The sequence below is a fragment of the Diospyros lotus genome, chromosome 10, assembly GCF_014633365.1.
Source record: "Diospyros lotus cultivar Yz01 chromosome 10, ASM1463336v1, whole genome shotgun sequence".
Lineage (NCBI taxonomy): Eukaryota > Viridiplantae > Streptophyta > Magnoliopsida > Ericales > Ebenaceae > Diospyros > Diospyros lotus.
The window spans coordinates 11,462,131-11,482,954 of NC_068347.1; the positions used below are offsets into that span (position 1 = coordinate 11,462,131).

General features: G+C 32.6%; 1 long non-coding RNA gene across 1 annotated transcript; it reads right to left on the reverse strand.

The window, feature by feature from the left end:
* Window positions 1-5,830: 5,830 nt before the first annotated feature.
* On the reverse strand, window positions 5,831-10,814 carry LOC127811864 (uncharacterized). The gene is made up of 4 exons (XR_008025793.1): window positions 10,531-10,814; window positions 7,894-7,967; window positions 7,615-7,676; window positions 5,831-6,047 (listed from the first exon to the last, which is right to left on the reverse strand). It is a non-coding gene; the product is annotated as an uncharacterized LOC127811864 (long non-coding RNA).
* Between the last annotated feature and the right edge of the window lie 10,010 nt (window positions 10,815-20,824).

The window sequence follows — 20,824 nt, forward strand, 5'->3', positions numbered from 1 at the left end:
TTTTGCTATCATTGTCTGCATCTGCTTGTCACCAGCTTTATTTATCTTCTTTCAGTGTTACTGGCATATGAGTGCAAATCTAAGTCAGTCGCATTTTGGCTAGAAGAATTGTAAATGATCTTAGGTAAATCACAAAAAAAGACAAAGAATGAATTTTGTAATAGTATCCGTACAAGGTTAGACAATGTGTCATGCTATACAAAAATTTAGTTGTCATAAAAGGTGGGGAATTAGTCGCGAAAGCCACTCCTAGTTGTCTTACTTTTAGCATGACCGACTCGCTTAAGAATTAACTTACTGAGTGTTTACATTTGCCTTTAAAAGTATCTTATTGAGTGTTTACAATTGCCTTTAAAAGTATCGACTATTTTTATGGTTATTTTACTCTGATAGGATTATCAAATCGGTCACCGACTAACTCCAAATTGACACATGAGCCAATCTAGAAAGGATGAGTGGACTATCATGATAACATGTGGACTAATAACAAGGGCTCCTAGTTGTAAATGTTAGTGTTAGTGCTCTAATACTATATTTAGATGATATCTAGTAATTGTAATGATGAGATTAATAATGTAATTCTTGCAAATATAATAAATTATGTTTTCATATTTTATGGTTATATTTTCATTCATACTTCTCCAATCAATCATATAAATGAGCCTTTAGATTTCTTGACGATAATCTTATTTTTAAGTGTTAAAAATATGTAACAAAAATTTTTGGGTTAAGTATTTCTTGATAGTTTACTCTTGTATTTGGTTTTAATGATGAAAAAAAAATCAATTTATTCTCTAAGTCATTTGTCAAGAATATGATTTATTGGAGATTATGATTTGTCAAGAATATGAAAAATAAAATGATCTATGATTTTCTATATTAGTTAGAAATTAACAAGAATAAGTATTATAGTATTTTGTATATCAAAATGAATAAAGAAATATTATTTCTCTAAATCTAGAAGATTAACATATTATAAGGGAATATATAAGAAAATGTTTTTATTTTGAAAAACTATCTCCCGATATTTTGATAGCTAATATTTATTATTGTTAAAATGATTTTTAATGAATTTTTTAATAAATAAAATATATGTATTTTGAGAGTGATAAATTTACTAAATCTCGAGTTTATACTAAAACCAAAATTCTATTTTCTTATGGTTATGAATTTTAATTTTTAGATATTTTTATTGAATCCAAATGGGGTGTACTTTCTTATTTATATTTATATATTAAAGTAAATGGAAGGTAAAATATAAATTAAAGAAAATCTAAATATGTTGTAATGTATTGGATTGAAATTTTTCTTCATTTGTCGACTATCTCTATTGTTTTTGTGGACTAATGCTTCATTTTGTCGACTATTTTCGTCATTCTATCGAATAAGCCTTAGGCTCCGTCGACTAATCCTTGTTTCTGTCAACTAACAGTGTGTATGCATTTATATGATGCTTCATTGGCCTAAATCTGTAGACTAAGCTTTCCATTTTGTCGACTAACAGAATTAATAAATTCATTATGTCGACTAAGTATATTAATCTTTCGATTATGTCTTGTTTTGTTACTTGATTCTGTCGACTATCTATTTTATTCTGTCGACTAACTTTTTTCGCAAAAAGCCACAACGACTAGTTTTTCAAATCCCAACGGTCACAAATGGCTAGTTTTGAGCAAGGCTCTTGGAATGCTTATAAATATAAGTCATGGATGAACTTGAGAAGGCGAATGGATGGAAACGAGTTGATCTAGAGATTACAAATCATCTTATTCGAGCTTACAAGAGTTTGTGCTTTCATTGTTGTATTTTTCTCTCCAAGACTTCATTTTATCATTGTAAATTTATTCTTAAGCCTTGATTTCATTGTAAGAGAACTTGTAACTAAGAGTGTTAACTCTTAGCATCTCTATTTCATTTGTATCATTCTTATTTTCCTAACTTGTAGTGTTAGAGGACTTGCTCTTTGAAGCAAGGGGTTGAAATACCTAGGTAGGTGTTAGAGGGTTTGCTTGTATAAGCAAGAGGTTTGTAATTTTTTAATCTTGAACTGGAGGGCCTACTTGGTTAAGTAGGAGGTTTTAGTGGATTGTTTGCAAAATCCTTAGTGAGGAGCTAAGGTAGTGGATTGAGCTTGAGTTAAGCAGAACCACTATAAATCCTTTGTGTTCTCTTGTGCTTGTATTCTTTGATCTTTATCTTTCCAAGCATTCCTTTATTTCTCACTTGATTCACATATTTATCTTTCTTGATTTACACTTGTCATTTTGTATGTTTTATGTTTTAAATCACTAAAACCTCAATTTGTATCAAAAAGTCTTTCAAGTTCTATCAAGTTTTTAAATTACCCAATTCACCCCCTCTTGGGTGTGTACTATAAGATTTCAAACCTATCACTTCTTAAAGGTATTCCCAGTCTATAGATTTCTCAAAAGTGGACTATGATTAATCGATTATGGACTGGCACATGGGTTATTATCTTTGATTAGTTTAAGATACTAATAATAAATGATGGTGAGTCGCATGCCATAATCCATGCGATGGATGTAGTAGACATGTGAATAGATGTTAGTTAAACACCAACTGAATGTGACGCACGTGATAGATCACATGACTAATAGGATCTATAATCTATCACAGACTTCAATTATGTTACTGATCTTTAGACTAGAGGTAACACAATTGTCTTGTATGTCAATGCCAGAGATTTGCTATTGTTAAGAACCATTCGATTATTGGATGGGAAATGCACTATGTGGTCTCTGTGCAGTGGTGTATGGAGGCAAGTGATTGTTAATGGAATCCGTTGACCTCTGACGTGAGGTGAACATCCTATGTAATCAGTGATGGTTTTGATTGTAGAAACCCTTGGCTAGGGTACACTTGATTGGAAAGTGTTTCCAATGTCGAAAAGAGTTCCGATGTGTCATCTCAATCACACCACACTGATTCTTGGAATAGTTATTGAGTTAGTGAGTTTGATCAGTCAATAACTCTTACTCGATCGAGATGTTAGTCAATGGAGGGATTATAGTACATGGGAATCGGAAACCTAAATAAGTTCTCAAAGAAGCTAGATTTCATTATAGGTAGGATCGCCCTGACATAATATTAGTTGTCACTCAGGGTCATTCGGTGTACATTGAGGGGATGGAGAGATCCTTGTTGTAAGCCAAAATGTTTGGACAGCGTCAAAGAGTTTGACGCATCTCGATTGCTTCTTAATAGTGAACCTAGAAGATCACACACATATTCAGGTGTAGTGGTTGATTAAGTGATGAAAGTTGTAATCATCATTAAGAGTTAATGATGTCACCGTTAAGAGTTAATGGATTTGGTTCAATGATTAAACCAATAAGAGCACTTATTAAGAGTTGACAAGTATGCCGTTAAGAGTTAACGGGGACCTCGGTTTCATCATGAGATGATGAAAAGGTCATTAAGAGTTAATGGCAGGCCTAGATGCATTTTACAGAAACTTGACATAGTTCCTCAGAAGCTGTTGACTAATTCATGCCAAGCGGTCGACAATTCCTTAGAATTGTTGACCGTTCATGCCAAGCGATTGAGAGTTTCTTAGAATTGTCGACCATTTCTGATGCACAAGGTCCACTACAAGAAAAACGGGTTTTAACGACGGGAAAATCAGTCGTTGAAAGTTGATTTTCAGTCGTTAAAAAGTTGTAACGATAGGAATTTTCCTATCGTCGGTCGTCATTATTGCCTCCGAGGATAAAAGTCTTTAATGACGAAAATGATAAACCCGTTGTTAATTGTATTAGCGACCGTATGATTCCTGTCGTTAAAAATAATCATTAATTACCAAATTATAACCCAATAACGACAATGTTTTCCGTCGTTAATAGTGTTAGAACAGGAGATGCTATGGCACACACTAAGAGGGGGGGTGAATTGGTTATTTTTAAAAAAAAAACTTTTTAATACAGGTTGAAGTTTTAATGATTTAAAACATGAAGCATATAAAATGACAAATGTGAATCAAGTGAGGAATTAAGGAATGCTTGGAAAGATAAAGATGATTTAAAGAACACAAGCACACAAGAACACCAAAATTTATAGTGGTTCGGCTTAACCCAAGCCTAATCCACTACCTTAGCTCCTCACTTAGAATTTTTCAAACCATCCACTAAAACCCCCTATTTAAACCAAGTAGGTCCTCTAGTCCGAGACTAGGAATTACAAAACCTCCTACTCAAATGGGCCCTCTAGCTATACAAGCTAGGAAAACAAGAAATATATAGTTAGAGAGAATCTAAGAGATGAATCTCTTAGTTACAATGTCTCTCAAAAATGATACAAGGCTTAAATGAATGTAAACAAATTAAGATCACAGCCTTGAAGAGAGAAAATTGAAACACAGTGAATGTAAATAGAAACGAGTGTAAAATGTAAGCTCAATTCAATTCGTTCCCGTCCATTTTTCTTCTCTTGATCATCTATGACATGTATATATAAGTGTCCCACGAAGTTGAAGAGAAATATAGCCGTTTGGAGCCATTGGGATTTAAAAAAATAGCCGTTAGAGCTTTCTGCAAAAAGAAATAGTCGACAGAAGAAATATATAGTTGACTATTTTTACAACTAAAGCAAGAAATAGTCGACAGACAAAACGAATAGTTGACTATTTTATAACACAAAATTTCAATAGTCGACAGACACATTCTAATAGTTGATAGATGCTGAGATATGAAGAAATTTTTGAAACTTATGAACAAAAATAGTCGACAGATCAGAAGGCATAGTCGACTATTTTTACTCGATAGTCGACAGATGCTAAAATAGTCGACAGATGTTTAAATAGTCGACAGAACATCAAAAATAGTCGACTATTTTGAAGCATAGTCAACAGAATGATCCTGATAGTCGACTATTCTATAGAAAAACTTGAATTTTCAATACATCCTTATTCGATTCTTTAAAAACTCATTTTGATTATCTTTAAAGCAAGTTGAGATTATCAAAAGTATGATTTGAAACAAATTATTCTTAACAAATCAATCTTTCATCTATACTCAATATTTCTTCTATAAGTTTTCATATCTTGCTTCAAAACTTATATACTAAAAATTCATTTTCTCATTCATATAATCCACATAGTAGAAATTGATTTTCATATAGTCATTTATCAAAACCATTCATTACCAAGAGATATTAGATATCAAAATACTAGGAGATAGTTTTCTAAAATGAACATACTTTCAAAAACATGTTCTAGTTGGTCTCTTGCTTTAGAATTATTTTGACCAACGATTTCAAGGAGATTCTTTTTAGATCTTAAAACTTGTTTATGCTAATCTCCAACTAATATAAAAGATCATAGATCATTTTAACAAAGCACTTTGAAATTGATTTTAGTTTCCAAACCATATGCTTTGATTGAGAGAAAATAAAAAGACATTTGAAATTTTTCATCATCAAAACTAAATACAAGAGTAAAATATCAAATAGTCTAAACAATTAGCGACTGTATGATTCTTGTCGTTAAAAATAACTTTTTAGTTATCAAAACACAAACCAATAACGACAATACTTCATCTCGTTAATAATGTGAACAATTAGCGACAATATGATTCCTATTGTTAAAAAAATATATTTTTTATTTTTTTAATAGTATGAAAACAATTGCTAGTCATCAATGACAAAAACATCATGTTTTGATATAAACCACCAAACCTATATATCATTATCCATATCAAATTGGAATAAAACTCATAAAATTAAACATGTCATTCAAATAACACCAAAGTAATCATTATCCATTAACATTTACACACCAAAAGTAGTATATATGTAAGTGTTAATTGCCAACAAATTATACCAAAAAATATGTTCAACTAAAAATAACACTTTGACAATTGTATATACTATTAAAAAATGTACATCAAAAAAGATATTCAACTAAAAGTAACATTTTAACAATCATATATACTATTCAAAAATATACAACAAAACACTATATATAATCATAAAACTGTTCATGTAGTCCAAGACAGAAGTTGCTTCCTTTAGAATCATGTTGTCTCATTGACCTACAAAAAAAAAAAAAATGAAATTAGAGTCAAAGAAGTGTTTATGTTTTCTTTATAAAAGATTTGAGATAGAATTAACAAAGCCCATAATGTCTCTATCACAAACTACATAACATACAACCACTAAAATACACCAAAACACAACAAAATTTGACAAACACACTTTAAATTTTGTAATTGATGCTATCTGTATAAGACTTAAATACTCACAAACTTCTAAATAAAAACAAATTACACTTATAAGGATAACAATTATTGTAATATAATTTCTAAAAAAACAAAATCTACAACATTCCCACTCTGTTTATAAGTCCTTTGTTATATAAATTTGTCATATTTGAAACAATATATATCAATAACTTTCACATTAATATCTTGTTGAAGGTTTATGTAAGATGATGATGTTGTACAAATTTCCCAAGAATTGGTCCACAATAAAACTATTGCATAATTTCATGAATATTTAACAAAAAATAAACTATCCTAATTAACATGTGTACTTATTGCACCTCAACTATAATCAAAGAACTCTTTGCATCTGTATAATAAACTATCCTAATGGTCTACAGAGCAATTTGCTAGAGGCGCCAACTATAATCAAAGAACTGAGATGATATCTGCCAAAAGAACATAAATTTAAAACTTGTAGTGCAAATGATAATGATTAAAGATGAACTACATAATAAACTTGTATCTCAAGCATATATATCTTGTTGGATAATTCAGGTTCAAACACATGCTTGGTGCCAGAAACACCATAGACCAGGATGTATAAGAATATTATGCCCAAATATTTTGAAATTAGCACTATAACAATCATGAGAATATTATGCCCTAAATTTTGAGATTCACTATATTCATTGCACATGCATCAAAGATAAGCATACAAATTTTGAACTGAGACATTAATAGTCAGAATGAAGTTCTACCACAGAAGTTAGAATGTTGGAATTATTAATAAGTATAACAAGATGAAAATGTGCCACACCATAGAATACCTGCCTACATCACAACTTGATGGTAAATTCTACGAGAAGTTGCATAAATATATGAAAAGGGAAAATATAGTATTAAACTTAACAGAAATGTGGCAAAGGCCCATGCCAACAGAAATTTAAGAATAAAAGAGAACATTCAACTCCCAAAAATGAAAATCAGCATCAAACTTGTTCATCAAGTATATAAACTAATCTGTTGCCAATCATATCAATGCCTTAATCATTTTTATTGTTTTGAGCAATCAAAGTATATAAACTAAAAGGTTGCCATGCCAACCTTTACAAACAAGAGACTGACATTAATGGTACCCCAATTTGAGAAAGATGAAATGTTGACAAAAGAAAGATTGATAGATCACTAGAATGTTTGCTCACAAGCCTAAAATACAACAGAAAGATCAGTTTCCCTAACAAATGAACTTAATCTCAATTTAAGCTATAAAGGTGTTCTGATCATATGCAAACCAAAAAGTGCAAGTTTGCCATATTGACCGAGTATGGAAGCATATACACTTCATAGCCTTTCTATTTGTAAATTAACAGCAATGACAAAGAAAGTGAAAGCATACCATTCTCTGGGATAATCAATCCGAGCAATTTTTGAGATGAGCACAACCAATGTAAGTGCAATCTGTATTTTCAGATAAAAGTGCAAGATATAGGAAATTAGTCAATTTAACTTCCAGGCTTAAGTAGGTCGATTAATGCCCTCCTTTTAGGTGGAATATAATGAAAATTGAACCATTCCCACCAATTCCATTAGACAATAATTATCTCCTTCCTACTCTGTCAAGGTGTCAACATGAATAAGAACAATTGAACTTTCAACAAAATTTAATTAGGCACACCTGATAGTTCTCCTCTCTCAAGTATGACAGATTTTTTTTGTCTCAAATGTATTATTTCTTCATTGTTGATTCCCCTGCACAGGCATAAAGAAGACTGCAACTTAGAAATTGATGGCTTTTGGATGCCAAGATGTGCTTTTAGAAAAAAGAAAACTAAATGTTGAATATAATAGGGAATAGAAGTAGATTGTGAATACCCTGCATAAATTGAGAATTAAAGAAAGACCCCGTGCAACAAGTTCAAGATATAGATAAAAAATAAATACTCTATCCATCCAAAAATATATTTTAGTTAGACAAAACACACAAATTAATGAAACATAATTAATACTAGGGCTAACTACCCTTTCTGGTATACCAAATTCCCCCAAGTACACACAATTACTTTACAACCCATATACATAAAAAGAAGAGTAAATTGATTATTTAATGAGTTTAGATCATTTAAATGTGTAAATAGTTAACTAAGGGTAGAATGGAAATTATAAAATTGAATATTCTTTGAATTGATAAATTGGACACTATTTTGGAACGTCCAAATGAAAAAAATAAAAAGCTTGGACTATTATTTTTGTTTGAGTGAGTAAAAATATAAGTAGTAAAAATTGGAAGATTCAATGATTATCAATTGCATAAGCTTTAAAGGGACGGGACTTGTTAAACTCAACAAGTAAAGTGGTTGAGTTGAAACTAAGATTGACACATCTGCTAGATATGCATGATAATCTATCTAATACACAGATAAAATTAAGAACACAAAATGAAATTAAAGAGCTAAAACAAAATATTGTTACAATATTGGCATTAGACTAACATTTTGAGCCTTATACCCAACAACAAAATCTTCTGGAGAGCTATTTAAAAAATAAAATTAAAAATGTAGACGAGTTATATACACATATAAACTTAACCAAAAAAAAAAAAAATCATATATCAAAAGGAGGGATGATGTTCCGTGAAGGACTGCACTGTTAGATGTTGGTTACACCATGATAATGAAAGAAGATCATATTAATGTATAGAACATACTAATATTCTGATAAAAAAATTGACAACCATCAAAATTTTGTTGCAAGAACATCCCCTAATAGTCTCTTTTAACATACTTTTTGGCCTTTGCATCAGTCTTGATACCTTCTCTGAAAAGATAAGAATTTCATTGAAACAAAAACACAGCATCTACAATTTAAAACTAGGGCATACTGCAAACCTCACGTGAGGTTTGCGTTCATATAAAGATCTTTTCTCATCATCTGATAGGACCTACATAGATGCTTTATTATACCACATGAAAGAAAAGAAAAACAACCATTAAACATTAAGTGTTGTGTTCTCTCAAAATCAGCCTTAATGTGGTCATAAAAACCTCCATAATCTTACTTTTCCAAATCTTACTTAATCTCTCAACATTAAGTGTTGTTGGAATGGAAGATTTCAGCTCAAGAAATTTACAAGGTTCCATGAGTAAACCTCAATTGCCTAACAGAAAAGCCTACATTTAGGAGTTAACAGTGTTACGCTAGCAGGACACTAGTGTATTAACCACATTTTAACATAGTTTACCCTGTAAAGTTTATTAAAATAGATAGATAGATCTACACTTTGAAGCTTGCAAAAACTGAACATGCAGCCAACCAAGAAGAAAAAATGCCATAGCTTAGATTTTATCCTCATACTGAAGTTCATAAAGTGTAAAGAAAGCAAATAAGATATCTGCACATTTCAGTGAGATGATTTGGATGTTAAAATCAAAGAATGTTAGTATGCAAGCTGGTTAGGTGTCGTGAAAACCAAACAAACATATGTCATCTTTGATAATTTTAATTCGGTTACATTCAAGAGAAAGCCATTAAACTAACTCTAAATGTATACTTTCAAATAATCCACGTGCACTAATGATTTTTCAATTGAATAGTTACAACTAAATATACATCTTTATTCTACTTGATAACAGAAATCTTATTCCCTTAAACCTTCAAAGCTACTTATTTTTGGATCAAAGAACACCAACATTCCAGTGTAGCATAAAACTTCTCTCATTATATGTACATAATCCTACGTCCCCAATCATAGCTACTAGATAAGCACGATTCCACAATAGATCAAACTTCATAGATTCCGCTTTAAAAGCCTTGCAAATTTTACTAACCACCTTTTAATAGCAAAAACCCAAACCAAATTGCCTAAAAATGGAAAAGGTAAAAAGAAAACATGCTAGTGTATCTACAGCAACATCATCCATCAGAAACCATTTTTAAATTTATTTTCTTCTCATTCCTTCTTGAACGTCCAAGAAAAAACTACCACAAGAAGAAACTCATTGAGTGAAGGTTCCTTACACACTGAATTCTTCGAGTGTGCTATACTTGCAGAACAATAATATGCACATGCTGGTATACATTGAAGGATTCATATTATCTTGTACATAACATATTTCCAAGTTTCCACATGGTCCAATTTAAATAACAAACATCATAAATAACAAACGCCACATCAATCTTTTAGGGCACAGATTCTATTCTACAGCATGCATATGTGAACATGTTTCAATTTATGTAGTCCGAAATGAAATATAAATATATATATATACAAAATAGATACGTAGATATGAGGTCAATGGAGGGGGGAATAGGGCACCTTGCGAGCAAGTTTGCGATAAGAGGCCTTGATCTCCTGCAAGCTTGCATTTCTGTCGACATTGAGGGTGGAATAGTAATTAGAACCTCTTGTTGCCACTTTGATTGCTACAGAAGGTTTGCGACGGTAGCTTACACGACGATAATTTAGGCGAATGAGGTCTAGGGGGCCAGGGGGCAGCGGCTCTAATGAAGGCGATGGAGGGAGGTGACCGAGAGTAGAGAGGGTTCTTCGGAGGTTGTAATTTGGGGGATTAGGGATTGGGGGGGAATTTTGATTTGGGAATTGCAGGGGAAAAGGCGGGGCAACTCCCCCCAACATTTTGGTTCTTTTTTTTAAATATTTAATTATTAATTAATAAAAATTAAAATAATTTATAAAAACTAATATTAATAATTATTTGATCGATAAAAATAAAATAATTTAAGATTATGATAACTGATAAAATAATTTAAATTATTATATTAAATTAATAATTATTTAAAAATAAAATTATATTATAAATAAATCTAATAATTATAATAAATTAGTTTAATATATTATATTATTTTTAATATGCTCATAATTTTTTAATATATTGATTATCACTAAATAAGTAATGCCTAATTATAATAGTTTAATAATTATATTTTTACATTTATAAAAAAAATATAATTATATATATTAGAATTGTTTATATAAGCAGTAGTTAAATATTAATAATTATTTTTTATTATTTTATAGTTAGAATTAAAAATTTTAGTCAATAACGACGGGAAAGTGATTTATTAATGACGACTTATTTAGCTCGTCGTTAAAATTTATCTTATAACGACAGGATTTATATTTAGTCGTTAATAATACTATATTAACCACCAAAATTAATCTCGTCGTTAACTTTTGGTTGTTAATAACTCTTTTTTTTATAGTGGTCGTGAATCTCATGACTTGTTTTCTCATTTTTACTTTAGATGGAAAAGAAGGCTAGTGGGGAGAATGATTAAGGGAATGGAATATGTTCTCTATGATGTGGGATTGTCTCCCACTTGTCCCCTCTCTCTCCTTGGTCATTGACTGTTTATTGAGAATTTTAGGGTTTCTAACGCTTGATATATAAGTGAAGAAAAAGAAGAAGAAGAAAAGAAAGAAGGTTGTAGCTGCATTTTAATGCTTGGCTATTCTCTCGACTAAATCTTCTTTTCTTTCTTTTTCCAGAGCCTACAACCTTTTCTATTGCTCTTTTTTTTGCTCCGCTGATCTCTAGATTGCTAGAGTAGCAATCCCATCCAAATAGATTGTCTATTGGATTGGGTATCCCGTCCTTTCTTCGTCTGCCCTATGACCCCACGCTCTTCTTAGACAAATCGGTCGTGCAAACGTTCAGCGACTTCGACAGAAACTGTCGACAGTTTAAAAGAATCCGTCGACAGTTTGCTTACATATAAAAGGAAACTGTTGACAGCTCCTTTGAACCTCTCAACAGTTTTGGCCCTTATTTCCAAACTTTGATTTATTGCATCTAGGCTTGCTGTTAACTCTTAATAGCACTTTTCACTATCTCATAATGACACTAAGGCCCCCGTTAACTCTTAACGACATAACTATCAACTGTTGACGATTGCTCCTCAATTATTAATCATTTAAACCTAGCCCGTTAACTCTTAACAGTAAATGTCATTAACTCTTAATGATGGTTTCAACCTAAATCACTTAATCAACCATCATACTTGGATATGCGTATGACTTTCAACGTTTACTACTAAGTAGCAATCGGGACATGTCAACCACTTTGACGCTGACCAAACACCTTTAGTCTACAACGAGGATCTCTCCATCTCCTCGATGTACCTTGAAAGACCCTGAGTGACAACTAGCATTATGTCAGGGTGATCCTACCAGTAATGAAGTCTTACTTCAGAATAAAACTTATTTGGCCTTTCGATTCCTGTGTACTTTAATCCCTCAATCAATTATCATCCCGATCAAGTGAGAGTCATGGATTGATCAAACTCACTAACTCGATGACTATGCTAGAATTAGTGTGGTGAGATTGAAATGACACATTGGAACTCTTTCTAACATTGGAACACTTTCCAATCAAGTATACCCTGGCCAGGGGTTTCTACAATCAAGACCACCATTGATCACATAGGATGTTCACCTCACGCTGGAGGTTGATGGATCCCATTAGTAATCACTTGCCTCCATACGCCACTACACAGGGACCACACAGTGCATTTCCCACTCGTTAACCGGATGGTTCTTAGCAAGGAGAGATCCCTGGTACCGACACATGAGACAACTATGTGGCCTCTGGTCAAAGGACCAGTAACATAATCGAAGCCTTTAATAGACCATAAATCCTCTCATCCATGTGATCTATCACTTGCGTCACATTTACTAAGTGTTCCACTAACACCTACCCACATGTATACTATATTCATCTTTTGAATAATGGCATGCGACTCACCATTCTTTGTCATTAGTATCTCATACTAATCAAATATAGTATCTCATGTGCCAGTTTGTACTCGACTAATCATAGTCCCCATATGAGAAATCTAAGGATTGGGAATAACCATTAAGACATCCTTATTACAAAGGTCAATTGTCACATATTCTCAACACTTAAGAATAAGGCATTCAACAGGAAATTTAAGAACTCTTTCATATTTATGAATGAAGATATGACCTTAAATATGACCTTAAAAATGGATCTTTATCTCTCAAAAATTCACAAGTACTATCCATCTCTCCCGCAGAATGATTTGAAAAAAATTTATGTTGCTAGGTGTGAAAGACTTAGGTTGTTGATGCTTAATAACATCCCTGAAGATATTCGTTGGCTGATCGAAGCAAAAGTTCGATTAGCTGGTGAAACTTCACCTAGTTTTAAGCATTTTCCAGGCTTAGGGAAGAGTAGTTTTGCGAAGAAAAGAAGAGCGAAAAGAGTGAATGGTTGTTACAAATGTGCTCGATGGACCTGTAACACACGATGCAAATCTGTGGGGTTTACGTCCATAAATCGAGAAGATAAAATTAGTTTCATAAAGGATGGACTGAGTAAGGAGTCTCTGGATGATATCCGATTGACTCTTGAGACGCATCCATGTGGAATAGTGCAAAGAGAACTTCTTGCTTTATGGACCCAGTTCAGAAGTGACCACCAACGCTATAGTCTTGGGAATCTGACTAAAAAAGACCCTGTTTGCCAATCTATAAGAAAATTGGATGGGAAGCTTATCCCCGCTTCATAGAAAGTGTTTAAGTCGTTTCTGGACGTAAAACCAGAGGAAGATGTGAGCCACAATCACAACTACTTATACATACGCATGATTTTTGTTTGTATTTATTTCTTGTTGAATTGTTATATAGCTACTTTTGATCGCCAAACTTCTTTTCAGGACATACAAAAGGAACAAACATGGAAGGCCAGTTAGTTCGTCGAATCAATACCATATGCGTACTTTGTGGCTCTCAACTTGGGAGCGATATTTGTTACGCACTTGCAGCGAATGAACTTGGTAAAAAATTAGGAGAGAAAAAAATTAATTTGGTATATGGAGGGGGAAGTCGTGGATTGAATGGTTATGTTTCACAAGCTGTACATCTTGGAAATTCATCTGTGGTAGGTATAATGCCAATCCCTTTAGCTGAACCACATATTTCCGGGATTACACGCGGTCAACTTATAGAAACGACTTCTATGTCTGAGCGCATGGCTTGTAAGATTTATCAGTCAGATGCCTTCATTGCTTTACCAGGAGGTTTTGGAACACTTGAAGAAATCTTTTGTATAATCTCCTGGGCCAAGAGTAATCTCCATACCAAACCCATTGGACTTTTAAATGTTAACCATTTTTTCGATGGGTTACTCTCCTTTCTTGATCAGGCTGTGGACCAACAGTTCATTTCTCGTTCAGCAAGAAAGATTCTCATTTCTGCATCCACCATTGATAAGCTGCTAGAGAAATTACATGCTTATGTTCCACAGTACGATCCTCATGAGCCTCGGATAGACTGGTCTAAGGCAATTAGTAACAAGCGCCAAAGAGGTCCGATTAATTTAGATTTATCACTGTGAGAAATGCTCTTTATTAAGATGGCTGAGTAAGGAGTACTTTTTGTACTCTTGAGACGCATCTAGTTATTGTACAACTCGCAGAATTTTTCTTGATTGTGTTCTTTAAAAAAAAAAAAAACAAAACAAAACTGTGGAATGTTGTTAGCAAAGTCTTTGATAAGATGGCTGAGTAAGGAGTACTTTTTGTACTCTTGAGACGCATTTTGCTTATCTTATGACTTGCATGAAATTTTTATTTTGGTGTGAAAATATAAATATATATATATATGGTGTGTTCATTTGTTGTTTAAGTTTTAGCAGTTCACAGCAAATCTATGGACTTGTGGAGTTACAGGTATTCCTAACAACCCTGATTTATTACTGCAATTCAAGTTGGGGGGTGTAAGGTCTAGTCATGAATCATTTGGTTTATATTTAACTGTGAGTTTGTAATTACTAGTTTGTAGTCTTGTGAGAATTGATTATCTTTATCTGCTCTTATAAAAAAAAAAAAAATTATTATGTGTTTTAAATAATGCTATTCCTAAAGCTTTAAAGTTATGCACTGATAGCCGGTTAAGTTTGCAATACGAAACATGAATGCATTGATTTCTCATTTGAAAACGTTTATGCATGAGAATAAGTAATTTACATTCATCAGGGATTCAAAATTTAGAAATTGGTTATCGGTCATAAAGTCAAAGGTAACAGTAATTAGCTGATTAGTACATTGAATGATCCCTCAACAGAAGTGGAGACTATTACCCAAGCAAGTGTTTGAGCCTAATAACCGTTAATTCTGAGTGAAATAACACTTACTCTAAATATGCTCTCTTGTTTATCTTATCTTTTCAATGGCTTCAAAATATCAATTCGCTTTGAATGTCTAGTATGATAGCGGATGAATTTGACTGGTTTCAAACTATGAATTAGATGACTGAGAAGCATGATAGGGGGATCAATTTCTTTCATTTTGAGCCTATTTTTTTCTTTAAATCAACCTCTTGTTAGCCCATTTGAGCCATTTGTAGTACAACTTCTTTCGTTACCCTCGTTTAACCCATAACCATATGAATTTTATCCAACTTGGTGTGATTTTGAGAATTAGTCTGTTTATCTATTTTCATATTTAAAAAGAAAAAGAAAAAAAAAAGAGAAAAAAAAAGAAGAAAAAAAAAGTGAAAAAAAAGGGGGCAAATTCTCTTAGCTATTCAGCATAACTGTTTCAAAATGAATGCTAAAAAAAAAAAAAAAAAAAAAATCCCGACACACCCTTTGCACACTCTACCTTTTCTTTGACAACCCGTATTAACCTTATAGCCCCATTACAACCCAGTCCGGTCCCTTTTGATGCTATAAATCATGTGATCTCAGAATTCGAATTTGGAGTAGGGAATCATGTTTAAATTCAGAAGTTACTCATCTAGAGCATTATTCCAATCATGAAGCTATGTCAATTTTCTTGTTCTTTCATGAAAATACGTTCCTTGTATTTGGGATGACACCGAGTTTTGAACTTGTTCTGCATTTACTCTTATAACGGTGCACCCCCTTGTGTGTACACCTGAGGAATCCTTTTTATTGGAGAGAAAATCCATAGTAAGATTTGAAGTCAAAACTTCGAGGGAGTAAGTCTATGTGTTGGTTATCCTAATTTCCATTCCTGAGATTGTATGACCTTTAACCAAAAATCTGATTTAGAATGCTAAATTATTTATTTAATTTTATGCATTTCGGTTTCGAATTTGAAATTTTTACATTCATACAGTTATTGTGAATAAAGTTTGGCAGGTGTATAATCTGATTGCTAAGGGACTAGCAATGTTTAAGTTGGGGGGTATGATTAGTGGTTAATTTTGTAAAAATTTTGTTATAATTATACCCTTCTTTCGATCTTAAATATGGTTTAAATTAGATATTAATATATATTTTATGGTTATATGTAAATTTAAATTGAAAGATGAATGAAATGAAGTTCTAAAGTAAATAATAATAATATATAAAATTATATATAATACATATATATCATTATATGCATGCATGTAATATATATATAATATAATCTAATATATATATGTGCCATGTGTAATACATATATATAATATATAATTTATTAATAACATTAAATTATTTTTATTTTTTTTAGGCATGAAGAATTCAAGCCCATGAAGACTTAAAGTCCATGAAGAATTCAAGTCCATGAAGAAATCAAAGCCATGGAGAAATCAAGTCCATGAAGAAATCAAACCCATGAAGAATTAAAGTCCATGAAGAATTCAAGCCCATGAAGAATTAAGGCCCAATTTGAGCAACCCATGGAAAATATTATTTGGAGAAGGCCCAAGGATTATTTTTAATCCTAATGAAGATTAAAAACCAATTTATAGAAATCTATTTTTATTTTTTATGTGAGAGCTTTATTAGGTGTGTTTTTTAGCTAAAATCCATTTAACTATTAGGTGGATATTATAGCTAAAATCCATTTAACTTTATGAGTGCTTTATTAGGTATGTATTTTAGCTAAAATCCATTTAATATTAGGTGTGTATTATAGCTAAAATCCATTTAACTTTAAGTGTGTGAGTGCCCATTAGATATAATTATGTCTAATTGAATAATTGAAATTGTGTGATTTGTATTGCATCTTGTGGCCTATAAATAGCTCACTTAATTGCATTTGTAAGTGTGATTATTATTCTTGAATAAAAGTTTAGTTGTTTCCTTATAATTCTCTCTTTGAGAATTGTTCTTGTTCTTTCTCATTTTCTTTAGTACTTTCTCTTATAATCTTACTTTTTTTTCTTTCTTCTTTTAAATTCTTATGTCATTTATTATTACTTTATTATTCACCGCCTAAATGGCCGGTTAATTTGTGCCTTTAAATTTCTGTAATTTTAATTCTTGTCATTTAATTATTCACCGCCTAAATGGCCGGTTAGTTTATGCCTTTAAATTTCTGCAATTTTAATTCTTGTCATTTAATTATCCACCGCCTAAATGGCCGGTTAGTTTATGCTTTTAAATTTCTTGTCATTTAAATTCTGTTATTTAAATTGCGTCATTTAAATTTCTGTCAATTAACTTTCAAATAAAAATGAGTAGTTAAATCTAATCTTGGGTTAAGGCAAGGACAGTGTCCAATGCCAATGATTCTCAAAGAAAGCTGCGCTTTAAATAAGTAACATTAATTTAAATTTCAGTATGAGTGTGTATTAATTATTAAAAAATCACTAGGTTTGGATTGGAGCGTAAGCCTAACTTAGAGCTTTCATGCCATGTATGAGAGTTACTAGAACTGGAAACGCTATCATACCTAAATCCAGATGATTAATTTAGTTGTTTTGTGTATTAATTGCAATTGGATTTATGGTGGTTGCTTAAATTAGAATCTCGCATATCATGTATGGGGATTGCTTAATCTAGAACTATCATCATCTCTAATTGCATTTAATAACAAACTCTCATATCTGAAATTAAATTAATGTTGCTAATTTTTTATGCTAAAATTTGGGAATCAACGGGTTGGTACTGAAATTGTCTTAACTCAAGCACTATCCAAATTCATATTTTTACGTTTAATGTTTATTTCAATTTCTGCCTTACTTTATTTTCTAGTATCTGTTGTCTAAAAAAAACTCATAAAAAAACATTGTTTCCAATTTGTCCAAATGCGTGTGCTTGTGTGTGACATTCTTTTTCTTTTGCCATAAATAAATCTCTCAGTGGACGACCTGGATTCATCCAGAAAATATAAATTTAAATTTGGACTACAACTGCACTCGTACACTGGCGAGTATAAACCTCTCACTAAAATAAAACAAATATAAAAGTTTTATTATGATTTGTTCTTATTATGTTTTAATTGCAGGGTGAGAGTGCAGCCATACACTTACTTCTAAGTTGTCTCGAAAGGCGTGTGGGTTTCGAAAATCGTGTCGAGCGGCTATTTCTCAATCTTATTGCCCTCAAGGACTCCTAAAACATTAAATTTATTTTTAGAATATCATTTTACTATTTTTTCATAATTTCTACATTTTCTCTTTTATTTCTAAGCCTTATCTCTTCAAAATTACATAATAATTATCTAGACTTCCATAAAATCTAATTTCTCTTTACTAATATTCCTTAAATAATATTTCTAGTATTCTGGAATTTTCTTGAAATTTTCCAAATTAATTTCCTTATTTTTCCTTATTTCCATAATAGAAAAACTATTTAAATAAATGACTAATTTAACATTGTCCAGAATATTTTTCACAAAACAAGACATAAACGATATTCCAGATTTAATAAAATCTTGTTTATTTCTTTTATTTTTATTTTTTTCTTTGTTTCTTTTCTTTTCTTTTATTTTTTCTTGCAGGCGCGTGGAAGGCATGCGCCTTCTTCCCACTCACGGGCGCGTGCAACCACCCACCTGACTGCATCATCTTCTTCGGTTGGCTTCTCGTCACCGGCGATGTTGCCGAACCATGAAGCTTCAAACGAAGCTTGCTCTCCCCCTAATTCCGACCCCCCGAACTCGAATATAGCTCCAGAAATAAAAAAAATAACATGAAATACCTTAAATCGGTGGTTGAACCTTCGGCTCTGGCGAATGGCGCGATTTTCCGGCGAGCTTGGATCTCCTTCTTCACTGCTCCGTTGGCCACCAAAATCACCAGAAACGTTGCCCACGAAGCAAGGACTAAAACTCCACTCACCAAGCTCTCAAATACTAACCAAATCGAGCGATCTATGAAGTAAAACTCTCGGATGAAGGAGGCTGCTCGAACGCGGCTATTTATAGCCGAAATCCCGCCGCGAAACATCCTTTTGAGGCACCCACGTGCCCTAGAAGGCCATCCAGACGTCCTTTGGAGCATTTAAGGCTCTACTTGCCTTTGTTGGCCGATTGCAGGCGCGACTATGCTCTGGCCGTGCGCCTGCCCGGATTTTCAGCAATTTTTTATATATATATATACAGATATATACATATACCTATTTATATACACTTATGCATATATATCTATTCATAAACATTAATAGAATAAAATAAAAAATTTTGATATATTTTTATTATTTATTTAAAACTATATGCAATGCATTTAACTATGATTATATCACACCATTTATAATTAACTACATACTAATCAATAAATTTATTATACCTTACCCTATTAAATTTATTGCTTAACGTCATAATTCTAATAATTTTTCTAGGGTCTAAATACCAAATTATTATTCACGATGACTTAGGGTATTACATTCTCCCCTCCTTACAGAAATTTCGTCCTCGAAATTTGATCATTCTTCGCTCATTGGATCTTCAAAAAGGTATGGAAATTTGAGCTTCATGTCTTTTTCTCGCTCCCAAGTTTTCGCTCACCGGGTTTCTCCACAAAACTTGTACAAGAGGAATTGACTTGTTTCTCAGGATTTGATCCCTACGATCCAAAATTTTGACTGGTTTCTCAACGTACGAAAGATTTTCTTGGACCTCAACAGCTTTGATCGGCATCACTTGAGTAGGATCTGGCTCATGCTTACGAAGTTGCGATACATGAAACACATCGTGGAGGTTTGATAGAGCCAAGGGTAGAGCAAGTCGATAAGCAACTAGTCTAATTCTCCCTACTATATCGTACGGACCTATATACCTGGGACTTAATTTGCCCATTTTCTTGTTGCTTCGAGTCACCATTCTTAGTGGAGACATCTTTAGGTACACTTTATCACCAACTTGGAACTCCAAATTCCTTCTTCTCGTATCCGCGTAGGACTTCTAACGATCCCGAGCTTCTTGATTCTTTCTCGAATGATCTTTATCTTTTTAGTTGTCTCTTGAACTATCTCGGGTCCCAAGATTTGACGTTCACCTACCTCAGTCCAACATATCGGGGATCTACATTTTCATCCGTACAGGGCTTCATAGGGGGCCATTCCAATGCTGTCGTAATAGCTGTTATTGTAAGCGAATTTTACCAAAGGTAAATGCTCTTCCCAGCTACCTGGGAAATCAATAGCATAGGCTTGCAGCATATCTTCTAGGGTTTGAATGGTCCTTTCTGATTGACCATCAATCTGGGGATGATAGGTTGTACTTAGCCTAAGCTGAGTACCTAAACTCTTTTGCAGACTTCCCCAAAACCTAGAAGTGAACCTTGGATCGCGGTCGGACACAATACTTACCAACACTCCATGCAACCTGACAATCTCATTAAGATACTGCTGAGCTAGCTTGCTGATTGGTTGGCTTACTTTCATGGCCAA